Raw genomic sequence first — 14130 nt, 5'->3', positions numbered from 1 at the left:
ATGCTACTTACTCTTTGGCTGAAATGGATGGGACCATGACAAAGACTCCAATAGCTGGGAAACGAATCAAACTCTTCAAACGAAGAGAATCTTCAACTTATGAACTTGATGAATTTGATACAAGCCCTTTACTTGAAGACATGCAGGAAGAAAAAGACTTAGAGAATGAAAATGATGAAGAAGACCCTCCTTGACCTGTAATCTTATGAAATGGCACATGTCGGAGGATGTGTAGGTTAGGAGGGGTGAATGTCAAAGAGTTTACTGTTCATGATATAAATCATGGGATTCTTATGAACTCAGAAGAGTTTCACTGGGAATTATATGAGATATTTGCATACAAAATTCAGGCATTGTTATCCAATATCTACCTTAGTTATACAAGTTCTTTTATATTTAGCATATAATTTGCAGTTATACCATGTTATGAAAAATAAGTCTATGGGAACCTATAACTTGGACATCTGGAAGTAATTGAGAGTCTGCTGGATAAATCACATTAATTCAGGTACAAAAATATAGACAAAACCCAAAAATGTTGCCAAAAACTGTCAAAAGTCCACTAGGTCCACATGGGACCAAAAGTAACTGACTTAGGTGACCAGCAAGTGACCTAGACTGGTCAAAAAGTGACCAGGGATAGAGCAGAGAGCAGCCCGCGTTTTTCGGAGAAAAATGCGGGCTGCACTGTGATTGAGGGAGACTGGAAGAAAGCTGGAGCTGAGATGCATGAAATGGAGCATGCAAACTACATATTAACAAGCCCAACTACTGAAGATGTAAACATGGTGAGAGCTCCACTTCTCTGCCTCTTTGGTCTGACAAAAATGCATGCTGAAACTGTCTATAAAAGAGGGGAAATCTGAGAGAAGAGGATTCAGCCTGCTCTTATGCACGACTTCTCTCTTTTTTATTACCTTATTCTTGGTCTAATGAAGCCCGACTTGTACCCAAGTACTTGAGTGACTTTGGGGCAAGCAAAGGGTGAGGATATTGAAGACTTATGGACTGTTATGGGCTGAAATAACCAGTCATTATAGGGCAGCCCACTATTTTGATCTATTTGTATGAGCAAACATGGGTTTTTTATGGTTGTAATGGAGGAAAAAGACCTCTTTTCTTCAGGACATTGTTCATAGATGATCAAAAGTGCTTCTTCTTGAGTTTATGCACTCATTTTGAACTTGATTATGGGTTGGAATCTTCTATTTTAAAACAGGGCTGAAGCTAAAATTATTATTTTCCCATTCATTTCATGTATCTTTGGCCCAAATCTTGGATGCATTTGATTCTATCAACAATATACTTGACCCAAAGGATTGAAATCCATCTATGTACATGAAATAAATGCCATTAGAGCTTTCATTTGACATTCATAAATGAATTAGAAATCTGAAAATATCCTTTATGAAATGATGTATGTATCCTAAAGCATTTGATGTATTCAAATTAGTCTTAATCCTTCTGTTCATGTATGCTAAGTACAAAGTGAGAAGGCTTGAATTCCTCTTCCGTACCTAAATTCTTTCTAAACCCCGAATCTTATTAAAACCCAATCCATTTTTCCTTTCTGAATCTTGAATCCCAAACTCTTCACTAAAAGCCCCGGTGATAGACCTTCAACTCTTAATGCGACAACACCGTAGATATGGATGGCGCGTCGATTATGTGAGAGGTAGCCATTAGTGCTCGGCTTGGAACGCTTGAAACAATAAGCGGTCCGTGGGTCTTGGCGGTTGAGTGAAAGCTCCCACATTTTGGTTCCGTTGCCGGGACCAACGGATTCAAGCCTTGAGTGCTTGCGCACTTCGAATCGAGCATCAAAGTAAGGGGTTTCCCCCGAACCGGTGCTTGAGATAGGTAGGAAGTGAGGGGGTTGAAGATGGTATTCGATCTCCTTGGCAAGTAGGTTTTTTTTTACTTTCTTGAGATTTATGTGGTGAGATGGAGTAGTGTAGGTATTTACTCTGTGATTTGGATACATTTAGGATAGGAAAAAACAAAGAAAAAGAAACAAACAATAGGGTTCTCTGTTGCTATATAACAGGCTAAAACATGGAAATAGGGGCACAAATCCTTGGACTGCCGTTTGATTCGAGCACCACAGTGGTTCCAGGCATGTTTGGAATTCCCTTGTAGTGTCTTGTACCTATCTGGAAGGCACTGGACGATTCGGTGTAGTAGACGTCAATCTAGACGCATCGCATGCAACTCGCGGGCCGTCGGCCGTGTAGTCGGACCAGTTCATCCGAGTCCTAGAATCAGGCCCATCCAGAATCGGACCAGTCCATACTCGGACACTTGGACTCGGACCACTCGGACCAACCTGTCCGATTTTGGAAATCGAACCACTCGGACGCTCAGACTCGGACACTCGGACTGTCGTTGACTCGGACACTCGGACCACCCAGAATCGGACCGTCCAGAATCGGACCACTGGGCCGATCGGACCACCCAGAATCAGACGTCCGATTCTGATAATTAGACATCTGAGAATCGGACTGAAAACTGTCAAAATTGGACAGGTACCTAGAACACAAATTTTGACACATCTAAACCCTGAGATTGACCCCAAAGGCTACGTAGAGCTAAAGGCACATCACAGATCCATCACTGGGCTAAATTTTAGAGCACGTAGTTCAAAATTTGGCTATAAACAGTCCCCCCCGGACCCCCGCAAAGGCCGCACCTCCCCCAAGTAGGTTGGAGAGAAAATGCGTGCCGTGAAAGGTCTTCCAAATTGGACCCTAGTGAAGTAATGGCTCTACATGAGCATGGATTCCCACTTGCAAAAGAGTAGCCGAAAGCCCATACCCGAATAGAGACAAACAGAGGCCCTAGAACCTCAATGGGCCCATCTAGCCAACAAGGGCGAAAAGGCCACACTGCAAAAACACATAGGTGTTGCATTCGGACTGCATCTAGTCAAAACGGAAAGCAACAACATCAAGCTACAATAGCGAGAATGACTAGATATGACAGTCCTGACGATAGATGTACCTTGAGCAGCGTTGCACAAACAACCCAAGACCTCAGTAGAGAATCCACGTCTGACGGTGCAGTTAGGGACTCAAAGGCATCTGTTAGAAGGCTTAAATTTACAAGCCAAGACCCGGAAGATGAAGACTAGTACCACTTGGTTATCTTAGGGTCAAACTCACCGCAAAAAGAGAGCATACTATCGATGCTCTGATTGATGAAGGAGCAAATTTTAACATCTTGACCTATGAATCATGGACCCTACTAGGCCAACCAGAGCTCACATCGACTAGTGCAACTCTTACCCCTTATGGGGGACACCCACAAGCACTCATAGGGAAGTGCAAAATCCTCGCGACAATTGAAACGGAAAGCTTGCCTATCCTATTTCATGTTCCTTCAAATAGTGCTAGCTGCAGGAAAGAAACCCTCCTAGGAAGACCCTTCAAAAGGGCGACCAAGTGTGAGGCTGACTATGTAGCACAGAGGATACACCTGACACTACCAGGTATGAGGATAGTCACAACCTTTAGCAAGGGTGACCTCATCAAACCTCGAGGGAAAGGCAAGCAAGGTGCTGACATAACAGTCAAGCTTGCTGAGGAGAGCAAGGACTTGTTGGAGGAGTTAATACAAGCACAGGTTGAACGAAGAGAACCAGTGAGTGAGGCCAGGCCTGAAAAAAGAAGGTCAAGAGAAGCTAGTGTTTGGTGCACATGTTTTATCTACCAATGAGCTTTAGGAGATCTAATGCTTAGAGATTGCTTCTGAGTAGTCCCAGACAAGGATTTTACTTATCTTCTTAGGTTCTTTCAATATATAGTACTTTGAATCATTGAGCTTTGTCTTTATCTTGTATACCTCTTGTCTATTCTTTTTCTTCTCTTCTATCTCCTATTCTCTACTTCCTTCTCTCTCTGATCCCCAATGGATATGTCCTTTTGACTAAAACCCCTCCAATATTGGTGAGCCTGATGTGAAAGGTTGTCATCAAAAGGAAAGAAATGATGGGAGAAACTTGAAGCACGATTTCTAGTAATGTTTTACAACAATTAGTGCATAATATAAACATGCTTATGTAGGTACAACAACAACAAGAGGTGATGCCAGCTTCTACTTAAACAAAAACTATTGTGGTGAATACTCTGCAATCAATAGAGCATGAGATGGAGTTGGAAAGGTAGTAAGATCCATGCACAAGAAATGGGATTGCCTCTTGCTTTGAATTTTGGAAAGGGAGGTATGCAAAAGTTGTTGGAAGACTTGGCTGTCCAAAATGCTTATGTGGTTGTAAATGCTTTTACTTTTGGTCTACAATCTGATAGAATGCCTAGACAATGTCTGAAGGAGGCTGCAATACAAACACATGCTTTGCATGCAACTAAAAAAAGAAAAGTTACTGATAGTGAAATGTCTCATGCACAGCAAGACGTTCATGATATAGCTGGCTAAGAATCAGTGATAGATGCATATTCAGTGCATGAATATTTAGCAAAGGTGCAAAACAAGGATGCATTTGTGGAAGAGAATCAAAAGAGAGATGAAGATAATTCAAAGACATTTAAGAGAGTGACAACAAGAAGTGTAGATCAACCTGAAGCTGCAAATCAGCCACCTCTTGAGCATGTTATGGAAGAGGTTGGGCAGGAGCAAAGATAGGATAGCAAACAAGAGGGTAAAAAGAAGGGCAAGAAATCGGGATATAAGCTACATTTTGATATTGAGATAGCGACAAATCTTAAGAAGTCTCTTGAAGAATAGATTTCAAACACTCGTAGTGGAATTCACCTTATGAGGGGTGCTTGGTCATTAGGGGAGTTTTGAGGTCTCAAAAATGCCCTGTAAGAGATCCTAGAGAGAGAAAAAAATTTAAGAAATAAAATCATTTTATAGAGTTTTTAAAAGGTTTATATTTTGGTAAGTTAAAATATCAATATTCATTAATAAGTCATTGTCGTGATATTCTCGTGGTCACATCAAACCAAGAAATCTAGGTCGCCATAAAGTTGGCAAAGGTTGTCATAATGAAGATCTTACCTCTCCTCATTAAAGTGAAAACTAATATTCAATTTGAATTTTGATGGATACTCGATTGCCTCCCTCCATCATTTCTCTCTTCTTTTTTTCTCCTCCTTAGTAGTCTCTCCTTTGTTTTCGTTCTTGCTTCTAATCATATCCTTAGCTATGGATCAATCACGCAATGATCTCTGTAACTCAGCTATGGATCAATCATCCAATGATCTCTGTAGCTCTCATAAAAGACCTCTCTATCATCTTCATATTGAGTTGGATAGTGAGTATGAAGCAATAAGAAAGAGAACAAAATCTATCACGGTTACAGAGTCTATGAAACATATATTGAGGTTTGAAGGAAAGAAGAATATTGTTGGTTAAATGGAAAGCTATATCTCAAAGATCCTAGTAGAAATAACACTCCTCCTTTCTATAATAGCTCATCATTAATGAGGTTTATTGGTGATGGCTACAATGGATTTTTAGGTTATACACTTAACCTTGTTGCAGAAAAGGATATCCTTGGACTAGAGAATCATCTTTTGATGAAACACAATATAGAGTTGTTACAAAAGCTAGAGGATTGTCAACAAAAAATTCATTCATTGGAAAAGCATATCAAAGCTTATCAATGAACGCAAACTTTAATAGGCCTTCGAAATCGACAAAGAGCTCTTAAAAGTATTGAGAATCTCAAATGAGGAGGAGGAGGCTGTGGTAAAAGAATCTAAGCAGCAAGGTTTTTTTTTTCACTTTGAAAATATTAAATATGGCTTTATTTAAATTACACGCATTGATTTGTGATGTTAATTTTGCTTAGATCTCTTCTACAACCAAATGCAAGTGAAAGAGATTCTTGAAAAGCAGCTCAGTTTTACTATCATCTTCTTCCTTCAGTAGTTTTAAAGGATATTTTGGATAAGAAGAAATTTAAAAAGGCAAAGAAACAATGCTTGGAGTCATTTGTAAAGGATCATTCTTTGGATTCTGAGTTAGTACAGAAGGCACTGGATAGTATTGGTATCAGTCGAGATGCTTATATGCAACTTTTCCAGCTTTTACAATCAAATATGAAGCAAGGATAGGTACGCAATTACATACTTTCGAAGCCATTTGTGGTTAGGACTATCAGACAGAGAGTTAATAACAAGATGATGGGGATTCTAGGTGAGCCTTTTCATATCAAGGCTACCTTCAAGGGCAAGAAAAAGGAGGTTACATTCAATGAATTTAACAATATTTTCCTTGACTTTCCCACCCTACAATGCTTAATGATCAAATTTTTTGACTTGTTAGTAGTAGAGGCACAAGGAGTGGCTAGATTTGTGATTAAACTTGATGAAAGTGAGATTATGAAATGTAAAAAATTGGAGAGAATCTCGTATCACCTTGATGAATAGACCACTTTCGTTAGGTCATTGCAATCACTCAACATCATTTAGTGTTCAATCTGAATATAACATCTGGTGGCTAGGAGCATTTGAGGTAGATACTGAGAATTTTTATATATTATAAGCATCAATACCTAATGTTATTCAAAGGCAACAAGTAGGAGAAGAGCTATTTGTTGAAGGATTTGGGAACTACAGGATTGAGTGGCACATAGCTGGTGACCTAAAGACACTCAAATGTATGTATAATGTATCAAAGGGAGCCAACTCGAGATCTCCTTGCTTATACTGCACGTCGCCAGCTACAGAGTTAAACTCAAGCAATTGAAATAGAGCTCCCTCTAGGCACAATAAGGATCCATAGTTTAAACTAGTCTTGGATATTCCTTTAGCGAATGCCCATATTTGTACACTTCATGCACTTTGCAGGATAATTGAAAAGCTTGTTCATCTCTATATAGGATTTGCATGGAAGCTAAAGCCATTATCAACTAGAAGAGATGCTATAACAAAGGTTGAAAAAGTTCTCTCTGCAATTGGTTTACATGGTGGCAATGTTGTTATTGAACCAGATCTTCAGAAGTCTAAGGATGGTAATTGTGTCCCAAAAAAACCATCTATTGGTGGAGTGAAGGCTAGAAGATTTCTAGGCTTTCATGGGAGACTTGGTAAGATAAACTCGAGAAATGGTGGCTCAACTATTAAATTTAATCAGTGGAAATCCCTATATAATGCAGTTAAGGATCACACTGATAATTGACAAGCTCGGAATAGAAAAGCTAAAGTTTGGGAAACACTAGACAAAGTGTTTTTTTATTGTGATAAGACTGAATGGAATGATGATGATCTCAAAGACTTCAAAAACCAATTGAACCTTTTCAAAAAAGCGATGACAGAAGCTTGGGGTGATTAACACTTTACTCACTATAAAGGAATAAGTTTTTATATGTGTGTTTCTTCATTGTCGAACTCATATAATGTTTTTTAATAACTTTCTTTATTTGTTGACTATGTAGCATATTTTATACAACCATGCTCCATACTTTATTAAAAAATATGGATCTCTATCTATCTGGTCAACCCAAGGTATGGAAAAATCACATTATCAAGCAATAACAAAATATTTCAGACACACAAGACATGGAGGTGGAAGACACAAAGCCAACAGTTTATTAGAGGTCTTTCAATGGTTCTATCGACAAATCTGACATAAATTCAAGCTTAAAGATACAACCACATCAAGCAATACATCATCTTTAGCAAGGGCTATACAAATTTTTACCCAAAGAAGAAAAGATAGATATTTAAATTCTTGCGCAAAGCAAAGATTTACAGAATGGTTACAAACCAAACAAAGAGTTGGGAAAAGATGGGTTTCAAGAAACCCTTGATCTTTGGCATCTTCTAGTCTGATTGTGTTGCAGAAGAGTCCTTAGTTTCAAGCACCTCGACGGGCCTCCAGAGGAGTCCTTAGTTTGAGGCACCTCAACAGGGCCTTCAGAGGAGTCCTTGGTTTCAGGTAGCTTGATAAGGCCTCTAGAGGAATCTTTTGTTTCATCCTACTCAATAAGACCTCTGTATTTCAAAAACTCCTGTTTTTGATAGCTTGGAAGAAGCTTCAAAATCTTACTATCTCCTACATATAAGAGAGCAAATAGGAGCCAAGAACTCCAAAATATCCAGCTCTAGATCCACTGTATCCAGGCACGAAGCCAAAAACTCTTATGGCTTCTTCCTTCTCCACTAAAATGATCTTGTCCAAACCTCTGCTGAAAACTTGAGATCCAATTACCTTTGAGATAGCTCTCAAAGCCATCATTGGTAGACTTGGAGAGCTTGACAATCTACTATGATATATTACAATTGTTTGATTGTTTAAGTTTCCAATATAATGGCCAAGGCTTTGATTTTTCCCAAACTTCATTGGCCTAGAGCCCTTGGCCCTTCCAAGAAAGTTGTCCAAATCTTCAATCTCAATCTACACAACAAACCACAACAGTATAAGATATAAGATATTTATCTATAATGCATAATAAAGTCTAACATAAAATTAATGGGTAACTTCGAATTATATTTCATACCTTAGGGTGTTTGTCTTCTTCGAGAAGACTATCATCATAAAGATTTATTGAACTCTTGGGTTTCTCATCTGATGGAGACTTCAATCTCTCTTCATACCCTACATCATCAATATGAAGTCTCTTCTGGACCTGCAAGAACTCTTCTTCTGTAGGTAGCCGCCCCTTTTTGTATTCTACAATTGATTAATACATGTGTGTAAGGATATAGAGCTGTCTTGGAAATTCTCTCCCTCAACATCAAGACTTGCTAGTCATTCTTGTTCATAACCTATAAAATTCATGTCATTTTGGCCCCAACCTGCAAGGATTGCTAAGTAATAATCTTCTCTAAGATCAAAAAGATGTTGAATATCATTTAGCAACACATATCTCTTCTTGTTGATAAGATAAGTGGGAAATGTTGGAACACATGCAAGAGGACCTTCTTCATCAACCTGTGCACTTGGCTCGATCTCCTTTTCTTCCACCATTGTGATATTGTCACTCTTAAACAAACCTACATCAAAACTTTGGACAAGTTGATTCTCAATATCTTCTTAGAACATCTCCTCCTTCTCTTTGGCCTCCTTATCCATACTTGCAATATCCTCTAGCTTTCCTTGTTGGGCTATATCTGGAAAAGAATTTTCCATGTACTGAAGATCACAATAAATCCAATGTCCTTGTGGATCAGAAGGCATTGGTGTTGATACCTATGGAAAGGGCAACATGTTTCTCTCTTCCTGAATTCCTCATCAATAAGGTTGAACCTGCCTAGCAAAGTTGATCTGGCTGTACTGGTGGCTCCCATGACATCACTATAATGAACAAATCCATTGACTTCTAAACCTTGCACATGTCTATCATAAAAATATCTGTACTCCTTAATTTTATCTTCAAGATCCTCCAATAACTCTTTCAAATCAAAAGGAACATTAAAAATTTCCCTGATATAGCTAAACTTGGAAGAATTTCCAGTTGTGTGTAAGAAATCAAAGAGCCTATCATCAGAAGTCTCCATTAGCTCCTCCTCATCCATTCCTTCCAAAGATAGCTTCCTCTTTGTCATCTTGACCAACAAAAGATTTATCCCTGCAAACAAAGCAGAATGGCAACAATGTCCAATCAAACGAGATAGAACCATGGAAAGAGGCCCCAAAATCGTGTTTCACAAGAAAAAAGATTGAAAAATGAAAACATTTTTTAAGTGATCGGTGAAACGCAAAAACAGGTGTTGAGAGGCAAAAGCTGGTGAAGAACTCGCGTTTCACCGGACACTACTTGAAAACAAGCATTATTTCAACATTTGACCGGTGAAACGCGACATTAGCAACACATCACCAACGAGAGACATTATTTCGCATTTCATCAGTCAATAGATATAGAACAAGAAGAGAAACATGAACTATGAATTAATTCTATTAAAACATAGAAATTTATGATAAAATCCTTTCTGGAAGTGCCATGCTCCTTTTGAAAGACACAAGGCACATGACATCTATCATTTTTCAAGTGTTATTAAAAATTCTTTCTATACTAATCAATGAAATTTTGTTCAAATACTTGTAATAACAAAATTTTGTTACCTATCAGAAATTGTTGAACTGCTCTTCAAAAAACAGGAAGCAAGGACCTTGAAGGCAAATTGAAGCAAAATTTCAGGAGAAAGAAAGACAATATCGGAGAAGATGATTTCGAAAAGCTTTTATATTGATTGTCAAATGTGTGTTGATAGTTCCAACGAAAAAGTTAACGTAATGATGGCAAAATAAAGGTGATCACAAATTTCAACGAAATTTCCAATATTTTCGTACGCATGAAATACCTCAGAATATGTGTGCACGTGTTCCACTTAACACACCGTATAAAATATCTCAAAAGACGTGTGCACTCCCTTTTTTCAGGAATAACAGTCTCAGAATACGTCGCACGTGTTCCACTTAACACACCGCCAAGTAATGCATATACCATCAATTTTTAGAAAAGTCCCCCAATAAAGGGAAACAACGGCCAAATTTGTTTCATATTTTCATGGTCATGGAGCACATTTTCGTGGTCATGCAGCAGGGACTTCGAGCTGTGGTTGTGAAGAACGTATTCACGTTTCAACAGAGTTATTCACAAAATTGGTTTTAAACGGACTTTTTCTAGTAAATGCTAGATAAGGTATGGTTTTATGCACTTTTCCTTTGACTCGCGTTTGAAAAGTTCATGTCTATGATATAATTTGGTGGTACTATAAAGAATTATTTTTCCCTAATGTTTTATAACATTGCTTCTATGGCTTTAATGATGTAGAGATTGTAGGTAATTATTATGGCATTCCTTAGGTTAATGTTTTGTTTTTCTTAGTTTTGTTGATTGTTTTACTATTTATGTGTTGTCTAGTGAAACACAAAAATAACATGCTGCAAGGAGGTCTCTCTTCTCTGAAACTCGTGTTTCACTAGACACACTGGACAAGAAGTAACATGTCTTTTTTTGGTAGATGGCTAGGAAGGAGAAGATTGATCCTAGGGGTTTAGCATCAAAGATTCATCAATCTTCAAAGCCTCAGAAGCTCTCTAGAAAGTCAAAGCCAAAGAGAAAGTTTTATCAAAATGTCTGGTGCCTAAGAGAGACTAGGAAGGCAATTAAATACAATTCCAAAACTGTCTTTTCAAAGGCTTGTGAGGGAGATTTGTGACAAATATAGTTTGGATAGTTTCAGATGGACAAGAACAGCCCTTAATTGTATATAGGAAGCCACATAGGATTTTTTCATTGAGTTTTTTCAAGATGCCTATATTTGTGCTGCTCATGCTCATAGGCTCACACTCATGGACAAGGATATGGTAATTATTAGGAGGCTAAGATATAGATTTTCAAAGGTCCTTGAGCCAGTTCCCCTCACTGATGAGAAGACATTTAATATCCTTAATGTGCCCCCAGCTAGGAGAAAGAAAGATAATTCTGGTCCCAAGGTTGAGGATGTTACCCATGAGAGGGATACAAGGCAACATGAAAAAGAGGAGAAGGCTAAAGAGAAATAGGCAGATAAATGGAGAGAGTATAGGAGGCAAAGGGCTGAAGAAAGGGAAGTAGAGCAACTAAAGCCCTTTGAAAATGAGCTGGCCACCCTTCTTGAAGCAGCTAATCCAAAAGGATTTAATGTGTTTTGTTTCTTACCTGGTGACTTAGGCAAAATAGCTAAGATTATCTCCTTTAATGCTGCCTGTGTTCAGATTCTTAAGGATAAAAGAAGAGAAATAAATGACAGTATTATTCTTGCTAGCCTAAGGTATATCCACCCATAATTACTTCTACTTTTGATATTTTTTTAACAATAAGATTTTTCTTGTTTATACTCACTATTTCTATGCCTTTTCTAGGTGTGTAATGCATGAGTTTCCTTTGAATATGCAACAAAAAATTGAGGTTCTTGATCCATGTATCTCATACTTTATGAGGAATGAGCTTGATACAAGTTTTGTTGAGAAGTGATTCAATCTGATTGACTTCGATACTTTGGAGCTCCTTATAATTCCATATAATGAAAAGTAAGTGATTCAATATTCTATTACAATTTTTGATATTTTATCCTACTAATTTGTTGAGAAATGATTGCTTTCAGTTCTCATTGGAGCTTGATTGCAATAAACTATGTGGATAATGTAATATTTTCGCGTAGTGCCTACCGTAAATATTAACTCCCCGCTCTCATCGTAAACTCGTGCAAAGATTATCACCAGTGCCAGCAGCCATACGCGGGAAATGGAGACACTCCACCTTAGGAAAATAAGGCCGGGGATTCAAACCGCATAGCCGCGGGAAAATAGCCTCTTGGGAAGAGGTCAAGAGGATAAGATAATTACAAATTTTTTTATTATCTTCCCCAGCCGATGTGTGGCTGGGGGAAAGGGATGGGCTAGCATGAGGGAGGTGAGAGGGAGAGAGCCATGCAAAGGGCCACGTGGGGAGGTCCCCTCTCCCCCCTTGGACTATAAGAACCCCCTCTTGGGAGGGGGAAAAAGAAGCGTGAGAGGGAGGACGTGCTGAACGGCCGTGTGAACCGTGTGGAGGAACAATGGGCGGCAGAAGGCTGTTGAGAAGGGAGAGGCCGGCCGTGTGAGGGAAGGGTCGCCATGTCGCCGTACTGAAGGAGGTGGAGGAGGACAAGGCGGCAGAGGGAGGTCGTGAAGGAGAAGGCGGCGTGAAGGAGGGCTGCCATGTGGAAGGGAGGAAGACGTGCTGGACAAGCGTGAGAGGGAGGAGGCCGCCGTCATCAAGCGCAACGCTGCCGTCCAGCCGCCAGTCCGCCAGCCGCCACCACGTTCCGCCACGGTCCGCCAGGCCATCTCAGGCCGCCGCCGCTGGATTTCGACTTCCCTTTCCCCCCCTCGACGTCGCAGGCCAAAGCTGGGAAGCTTCTTAGAAGCTTCTTAATAGAAGCTTCTTAAGAAGCTTCTAAGGGGGCTTCCTTAAGCCCCCTTCCCACTACCTTTTCCCCCATAGGTCTATCCACACCCCCGGGGCTTTGAAGAGAAGGAGGCGACGAGCCTTCTCACCAATCACCCAATTAGTCCAACCCGGGACTTGAAGAAGAGGAGGCTACAAAACCCCTTCACGCCAGTCATCCCTGGGCCGGGATTTTGAAGAATAAGAGATGAAGCCCATAAAGGCCCTTCCCACCAATCACCCATAAGGCCCTAGGCTTGGGATTGAGAGTTCCCTTTTCCGCAAGGCCCACAAAATCCTTCCTAAACCCGGAATTTCAAGGTGGATTAAAAGCTCTCAAATCTCCATTGTCCAAAGGACCTCATAAGAACCCTAAGGCCTTCCCAAGTCAAATTCCGCAAGTCGGAACTTCGGTCAAGGAAGCCATATCTCAAAGGAAATTGCGCATACAAGGGAGACGGACCAAGGTCATAAAAACTGCAAGCCAAGGCAAAAAGTTGAAATCCACAAAGGCTAACTGGAGATCGAATTCGCGATGGCCTCTAGAAAGATCACAAGGTGCGATGCGGGAGGTTCACCCCGAGCATACGTGGATATTTCCCGGAGTCCGCAAGTCCAGGTTTTATCTATTTGGATTCCACACAGAAGTATTGAATTAATCACGATAACTTCATGGATTAGGAAGCACTCATGCATGTTCGAATTCAACTAGTCAAGTTAAATGCAATTGGAAAATGAATTGGCTATTTGAACATTTATTAGAAATAGCTCAAGATATGAAAATTGATCATTGGTACGTTCAATGGAGTTAATGAAAAGAGCATAAGGTGTCTATGCATTTGTAGGACCTTATCAGCAAGTTTTCCTTTTGTGTATTCAAAAGCGACGAGCCTAGGACAACTGTTGCCTCATTACAAGGTTGAAATTATTGAGGTACACCTTTTTACTAGGCATGGAAAGATTAATGGCATGTCCCATTTTTAGATAGATCTTCCTTGTAATGATTCATGAGGAAAAGTTAACACCCATAAGACGTTATTCGAAAAGGAATAGAGGGGCACGAAAATGATCTATGGACTTGCAAGTGGAATGATTATTTGATGTAAGTCCTAGTAGGACCTAGGGAAGTTAGTGTCCGGATTATCAGGCATTTTTACCTTACCAAGGAAGGATAGGGTTATTATGAACCATGTGATGCGTAGAAGCAGTGAATCGCATGTTTACACGTATTGGTGTAGTTGTAACTGTTG

This window comes from Lygodium microphyllum, chromosome 30 (assembly GCF_053477565.2).
Source record: "Lygodium microphyllum isolate KBCC chromosome 30, Lygodium_microphyllum_v1.1.10, whole genome shotgun sequence".
Lineage (NCBI taxonomy): Eukaryota > Viridiplantae > Streptophyta > Polypodiopsida > Schizaeales > Lygodiaceae > Lygodium > Lygodium microphyllum.
Note: the sequence above shows the minus strand (reverse complement) of the source record.